The following is a 7,934-nucleotide window of genomic DNA, read 5'->3' as shown; positions in this document are numbered from 1 at the left end:
CGCGACTGCTCGGCGGCGGCGTGCCGTTGACGTCATCGCTCCCGCCCCGCCTCCGGCCGGACTCCCGGGTTTAGCTCCGCCCGCTCTAGGACAGGTGAGCGCCCTCGTCCGCACTGCGCCTGCGCGCCTTTTCTTTCTCAGCCAGGATCCTGGGCTCAACTGTAGTCCTGCCCGACGGCGGTTCGCTAAACCCTGGGAGCTCAGGGAACCCCACCCCTCGCTGCCCCCGCGTCGTTTTGGATTCCGGCAGGGAACAGTTGGAGAGAAGCTAATCTGAAGAATTTACGTCTGCATCCTCCCCCCACCAAATTTGGCACTTACCTCACCCCCTGGGGACCATGAGCTTACAAAAGGCAGAAACCATATCCCTGCATGCCCGATGCCTAGCAGAGAATGCAATTCCGTTCAGCGTTTCCTGAGTAGCTACTGTGTACAGGGTCCTGGGCAAGCCCTTCCCAATTCAACCCACTTCTCACTGTGTTGCCCGGTTAATCGCCCTTAAAGCATGCATCCGATGCCTTTGCATTAATAATAATAACACTAACATTTATTTACGGAGGGCTTACCAGGCGCCAGACACTGGACTAAGCTCTCTGTAGGCATTATCTTAGCTAGTCCTCCTCCAACAACGCTATCAGGGTTATCGCCATTTCACAGATGAGGAATCTGAGATTTGTCAGGGAACTTCAGTGTCTGTCAGCTAGTATGCAACTGTGAGCTGGGATTTTAACCTCGTGTGTCATCCGACCCTGGTTCCCCCAACCATACCATCACCACCTTAGTCTGCATTTACTGGCCTCATCCCCTGCTACTCCCCTACAGGAGCCTCTTAACTTCAGCCAACTGAACTCCTCCATTGTTACCTTCAAGTGCCCCTTGCATTCTGGTCTCCTTACATTGCTTGTGCTGTGAGCTCCGGGAGGAATGCCCTTCTCCCACTTGTGCTTGGGTCCAAATCCAACCCATTCATCTAGGCAGGAGTCAAATGTCTGCACTTCTTCCCTGATTGCCCCAGCCAGAAGTAATCACTTCCCCCTCCAAACAGCCAGAAGGTAGACAGATACAAATCAGCCACTCACCACTAAACCATATTCAGAAATCCCCTTGCTTTTTAGAGGAATAGGCCTGGCTTTGTGGCTGGGCCAGGCTTGTCTGATGGACTCTGCCTCTCCTTTAAGATGAGGCTAGGAGAAGCAGAGAAAGAAGAATGTTTTTTCTTCAGTATCTTTACCTGTAATTCCACCTTCAGTAATTTACTCCAAAGGTAGATTTCACTTTCTTTGCAATCCCTCCTTCTTAGGTCTGCCTGGACCATTGGCCTCAGGCTGACTGTAGCTAGTAGTTTTATTGGTTCTCTTTCCTGGCAGCTATAGAATTGAGGGATATCATTCCAGAACTCCTAGACATTATTTGAGGAAAACACTGGAGGATACAAAAAGGCTCTAAAGACCAGAAAGGGACAACAGTCATGGCCCATCGATGAACAAAGGCTTCTCCTGGTAACTAGAGACTGGTCAACTGGAGTCTGCTTTCTGGGACCTGACTCTGATTTTTCATAATCAAGTTCTCCTGGTTCCTCCTTTCCCTTCTCCAGCATTCTGAGTCTTCACTTCTTGCCTCAGATCCTGGTGCCACTGATGTTTTCCCCTGGATAGCTGATAGGTGGGAGAGACAAGGGAGAAAATAAAATAGAAAAAGAGGATAATTAATACCTTAACATGACATTTTTCGGAGGTTAGTCTTTGAATCTATAAGCAAGGGTGTATATGGCCCACATAATTGAATTTCACTGGGGCTCTTGGAGAAATATTAGCAAGAAATGTTAGGTAGAACAAGCTGGAAAAATATGAGCAGGAAGAGAAGGGAATGTCTAAGCACAGCTTTCTCCACCAGATGGCGCTCTCACCCACTCTTACACAGACTTGTTCAGAAGCCTCTCTAAACTTGGGGTTTCCGGCGGTGGTCTCTCATGCCACCATTTCTTGCATATACCAGCTCTTCTCATGCTTCCAGCTGCATTAGTTATCTCTTGCTGTGTAACAATTATTTCAAAACTTAGTGGCTTATCAGAACTGCAAAAAAACAAAAACAAAAAACTTAGTGGCTGAAAACAATAATAAATATGTATTATTTGGCTTTTGGGTGGTTTTTGCAGGAAACTGCAAGCAGCTTGGTGGGTGGTTTTGGCCCAGGGGCTTTTGTGAGGTTGTCCTCAGATGCTGGCCAGGGCTGCTGTCATCTGAAGGCTTGATGGGGCTGGAGGACTGGCTTCCTCACATAGCAGACCGGTTGGTGCTGGCTCTTGTGCTGACAGGCTGGCAAGGGGTTTCGGTTCCTCTCCACCTGGGACTCTCCAGAAGGCATCTTGAGTGTCCTCGCGACATGGAGGCTGACTTCCCCAGAGCGGGAGATCCAAGAGGGAGCAAGGCAGGAAGCTACAAGGTCTTCTATGCCATATCCGCAGAAGTCACACACTGTCACTTTCACAATATCCTGTTGGTTTTACGGGTCCGAACTAGTCAACATTCCAACGCATAATGGGAAGATTATACAACAGCATAACTACCAGGAGGTGAGAATTACCGGGGCCATCCTGGAAGCTATCTTGGAGGCTGGCTGCTATGTGCTGCTCTGTCGGCTTAGATTACCCTTCCTTCCACCTCATCTCCCCCTGCTCACCTTTTAACATCCAGCTTGAATATCAGGTTCTTTGTAAAGACTTCCCCAAATAATTCCTCACTTCCTCCTCCGTGTTTACACAGAACTCTTTCATCTCTATTAAGCACCTATCACCTTGCATTTCTTTTTACTTTCTTTCTTTCTTTCTTTCTTTCTTTTTTTTTTTTTGCCTCGCAGCATGCAGGATCTTAGTTCCTATGCCCCCCTGCAGTGGAAACCCGGAGTCTTAACCACTGGACCGCCAGGGAAGTCCCTCACCTTGCATTTCAATCTTTCTCTTTTTTTTTTTAAATTGAAGTGAAGTATAGTGATTTTTTTTTTAATTTATTTATTTATTTTTGGCTATGTTGGGTCTTCGTTTCTGTGCGAGGGCTTTCTCTAGTTGCGGCAAGCGGGGGCCACTCTTCATCGCGGTGTGCGGGCCTCTCACTATCGCGGCCTCTCTTGTTGTGGAGCACAGGCTCCAGACGCGTAGGCTCAGTAGTTGTGGCTCACGGGCCTAGTTGCTCCGCAGCATGTGGGATCTTCCCAGACCAGGGCTCGAACCCGTGTCCCCTGCATTGGCAGGCAGATTCTCAACCACTGCGCCACCAGGGAAGCCCCTCAATCTTTCTCTTGAACATGACTATTTCCCTCATTGTGTCCTGAATTCCTGAGAGCGGGGGACTGTGACTTAACATCTTGCCAGTCCCAGTTTCTGCCAAGTATATAGCACAGCGCTGGCATAGTAGGTACTCAATGAATGCTTGTTTTAAAATAAATGAGTAAAACAGAAAATAACAAGTGTTGGTGAGGATGTGGAGAAACAAGAACCTTGTGTGCTGTTGGTGGGAATGTAAATGGTGCACACTCTATGGAAAACAATATGGCAGTTCCTAAAAAAATTAAACAGAATCACCATATGATCCAGCAATGCCACTTCTGGGCATATACCCAAAAGACTTGAAAGCAGGGTCTCGAAGAGATATTTGTATACCCATGTTCACAGCAGTTTTAATCACAAAAGGTGGAAGCAACCCAAGTGTCCATTAATGATGATGAATGGATAAACAAAATGTGGTGTATACATACACAATGGGCTATTTTTACTTAAAAAATAAGGAAATTCTGGCACATGCTACAACATGAATGAACCTTGAGGACATTGATGCTGAGTGAAATAAGCCAGTCACAAAAAGACAAATACTGTATGATTACACTTATATGAGGTATCTAGAGCAGTCAAATTCATAGAGACAGAAAGTATTGAATAGTGGTTGTCAGGGGCTGGAGGGAGGGGGAATGGGGATTTATCATTTAATGAGTACAGACTTTCAGTTTTGCAAGATGAGAAGAGTTCTGAAGATGGTTGCCCAACAGCGTGAACATATTTAATACCAATGAACTGTACATTTAAAAAATGGTTAAGATGGGGACTTACCTGGTGGTGCAGTGGTTAAGAATCTGCCTGCCAATGCAGGGGACACAGGTTTGATCCCTGGTCCAGGAAGATCCCACATGCTGTGGAGCAATGAAGCCCGTGCGCCACAACTACTGAGCCTGAGCTCTAGAGCCTACGAGCCACAACTACTGAGCCCGCGAGCCACAACTACCGAAGGCCACGCGCCTAGAGCCCATGCTCCACAACAAGAGAAGCCACCACAATGAGAAGCCAGGGCACTGCAACGGAGAGTAGCCTCTGCTTGCTGCAACTAGAGAAAGCCTGCGTGCAGCAACGAAGACTCAATGCAGCCTAAATAAATAACTAAATAAACTTATTTTTTTAAATGGTTAAGATGGTAAATTTTATGTTATGTGTATTTTGCCACAATTTTTAAAAATTTTAAACGGAGGAATGATGGATAAAGAAAGTGTGATATATCCATTCAGTGGAATATTAATTTTTATCATAAAAAGGAACGAAGTATTGATACATGCTACAACATAGATGAACCTTGAAAACATTATGCTATGTAGACACAAAAGACCACATATTGTATGATTCCATTTACACTAAATGTCCAGAATAGGCGAGTCCATAGAGACAGAAAGTAGATTGATTAGTGGCTGCCAGGGACTGTGGGGAGGAAGGAATTGGGAGTGACTAATAGGTACAGCGTTTCTTTTTGGGGTGATGGAAACATTCTGGAATTGGATAGTGGTGATAGTTGCACAACTCTGTGAATATACTAAAACCACTGAATTGTATACTCTAAAACGGAGAATTTCTGCGTGAAATTTTATCTTACAGGAACTGTTTCAATTTTTTTAAATGAATGAATAAATGAAAGAAACATTTGACTGATATGTATTTTTAGATTCTCTTTAATATTTGGGTTTACTCTAGTATTTAAACTTAATATTTGGGTATATTTTTGGATTAATAACTCACTGCCATTGGTCTGAAAAGTGTTCAGTAAATAACATCTTTATGTTTTTGTACCTGGGAAAGAAGTCCTCATGAGTAATGAGTTTTCCAGCTGTGACACAGTGAGCTGTTGGACAAACACAGCAAGGAAATGAATGTCTGCTGTTATACTCTTACTCAACAGCTCTTGGCAGCCATGAAAACAACCATTCATCAAACACAGGGGCAAAAAATGTCTCAAAGAGCAAGGCAATGAAAACCTCAGCAATAAAACCTGTGGCCTCCCAGGAAAGAAGCAGTTAACTGTCCACCCAAAAGTCCTTTTCCCTCTTCCAGGGTATAGAGTTGTAGCCGGGCAGCCATTGCCCCACCATGGACTACACCTTCCAGCCTCCTTGCATGTAGATTTTTCGGTCATGTGACTCCCCAAAAGAAGTGAGTGACGACAGTCACTTCTAGTCCAAGGCATTTAAATGTTGGAAATCTACTCCTCCCGCTTTTCTCCCAAATGCCAGCTCAAAGCAGAGGGGATGGCCGGGCCACAAAGTGGGAGGAGCCTAAGTCCCTGAATCATCACATCGTGGAAACCTCCCACTGACCTGGAATATCCACAATGGACAACTATGTGAGGCAGAAATAGATTTGTATGTGAACAATAGACTTTTGTTATATTAAGCCGCTGAAATGTTGAGGTGTGTTTGTTACAGCAGCTAAACCCCAATATTCATTCATTCCACCAAATAACTACTTATTATGTGCCTTTCATGGAAATATAGAGAAGAATAGCCTGGAATTCTTCCCTCAAAAAGTTCTCATTCTAAATTGGAGAATTAGATGAGAGAATTAATGGGAGACACAACTTGAATAAAAATGCCACAAATGGAAAGGCAGTAGGTGAGCCACAAAAAACCCTGCATAGACCAATTACCATTAACGAAACTGAGAGAATTAACCAAAAAACTTCCTAAAAGGGAGTTCCCTTGTGGCCTAGTGGTTAGGACTCCAGGCTTTCACTTCCATGGCCCCGGTTCAATCCCTCATCGGGGAACTGAGATCCCACAAGGTGCACAGCTTGCCTAAAAACAAACCAATAAAACAAAGAAAGCTTCCTAAAAGGCATCAGGACCAGGTTATTTTGTAGACAATTTTATTAAACCCATCAGTAAAATGATATAGTTAAACTATTCCAGAGAACAGAACAAGATGGAAAACTTTCCAATTTATTCTGAGTCCAAAATTACCATCCATGATACAAATGTCAGGCAAGAGCACACACACAAATAAACAAATTTCATCTGGAACATAGCCAATAAAACTAGCAAAAGAATACACCTACCACACAGCTAAGCCACTCCACTGCTAGGTATTTAACAAAGAGAAATGAAAGTGTATGTCCACACAAATATTTGTGCATGAATGTTCACAGCAGCTTTATTTGCAGGAACCAAAAAGTTGAAACAACACAAATGTCCATCAACAGGTGAATGGATAAACAAATTATAGTATATCCATACTATGGAATAATACTCAGCGATAGATAAAAATGAATGAACTATTGGTACAACAACAACATGAGTGACTCTCAAAATTATTGAGTAAAAGAGGCCAGACACTGCCCCCTCTGATGGGGGTGAAAAAAAACCCACATACTGTACATTCCACTTACATAAACTAATCTATAGTCATGGGAAGCATCAGTAGTTGCCTGGGGTGGGGAGATGGAAAAGGGAAAAAGAGATTACAAGGGGGCACAAAAAAGCATTGGGGCACAATGGATATGTCCACAGTCTTAATTGTGATGGCTTCACAAGTGTACACATACGTCAAAACTCATCAAAGTGTACATTTTTTTTTTTTTTTTTTGGTTGTGTCCTGTGGCATGCGGGACCTTTGTTCCCCGACCAGGAATCGAACCCATCCCCCCTGCAGTGGGAGCACAGAGCCTTAACCAATGGACCGCCAGGGAAGTCCCCAAAGTGTACATTTAAACCATGTGTGGTTTAACATAGAAGTATACCCTAATAAATCTTTGTGTGTGTATATGTATAAATATAGATAGATAGATAGATACATAGATAGATAGGCAAACACTTCACCTCTCTGAGCCTCATCTACAAAATGTGGTTATTATCTATGCTGTTTATCTTTTCATATAAGGATGAGATGAAATAAGGAATGTAAAAATATTTTTGCAAGCTGTGAGTACAAGAGATTGGGACATGTGTAATCTTTATTAGTATTAATGCCATTATCAACAATAATATCATCATTTTTATCATCACTATCACAGTCGCTACACAAAGACCCCATCACCTCAGCCTTCTGGCCCACTAGGTTAAGCTCACTGAGGTAGTTCACCAATTTAACTTAAAAGGAAAAACAAACTCAGCAAGTTCACTAGTTCCTAGGGATGGCTGGGAGAAGATGCTGAGAAGCTGAAAAATACAACAGAGTTTACCAGGATGTGAGGAAAGACATGTTGTGAAATGCCCAGATATGAAACAGCTAGGGAAGCCGAGCAAGTAACTGTTCCTGGCAACGCCCCGTGTTCCTGGAATAATTTTGACTTGAATGAAATCATGGAAGATCTTGCAAACACATAAAGAGGGGAGTCTGTGAACGTCCCACTACTGACACCTGAAAACTCATGGTCAGTTCGTCTCTCCAGATGGACTGGAACCCCAGGAAACAAGATGAGAACAGTGAGTCCTTTCAGGTTGAAAGGAGGCAGAACTTCTTGGAGCACAGAGGCACAGCCCGGGAACTGCCACAGGGAATAAAAAGGAGAGCAAAGATGGACCTCAGATTCCGTAGGGAAGAAGGAGGTCCTGACCTTCAGGAAAGTGACAATAATTTTTAACACCTCTGTGCATCTTTTCAAGAAAACTCAAATGTGGACACAAGAAAG

The sequence above is a fragment of the Eschrichtius robustus genome, chromosome 7 (genome assembly GCF_028021215.1).
Source record: "Eschrichtius robustus isolate mEscRob2 chromosome 7, mEscRob2.pri, whole genome shotgun sequence".
NCBI lineage: Eukaryota > Metazoa > Chordata > Mammalia > Artiodactyla > Eschrichtiidae > Eschrichtius > Eschrichtius robustus.
The sequence above is the reverse complement of the archived record's forward strand: the minus strand, read 5'-3'. Positions refer to the sequence as shown.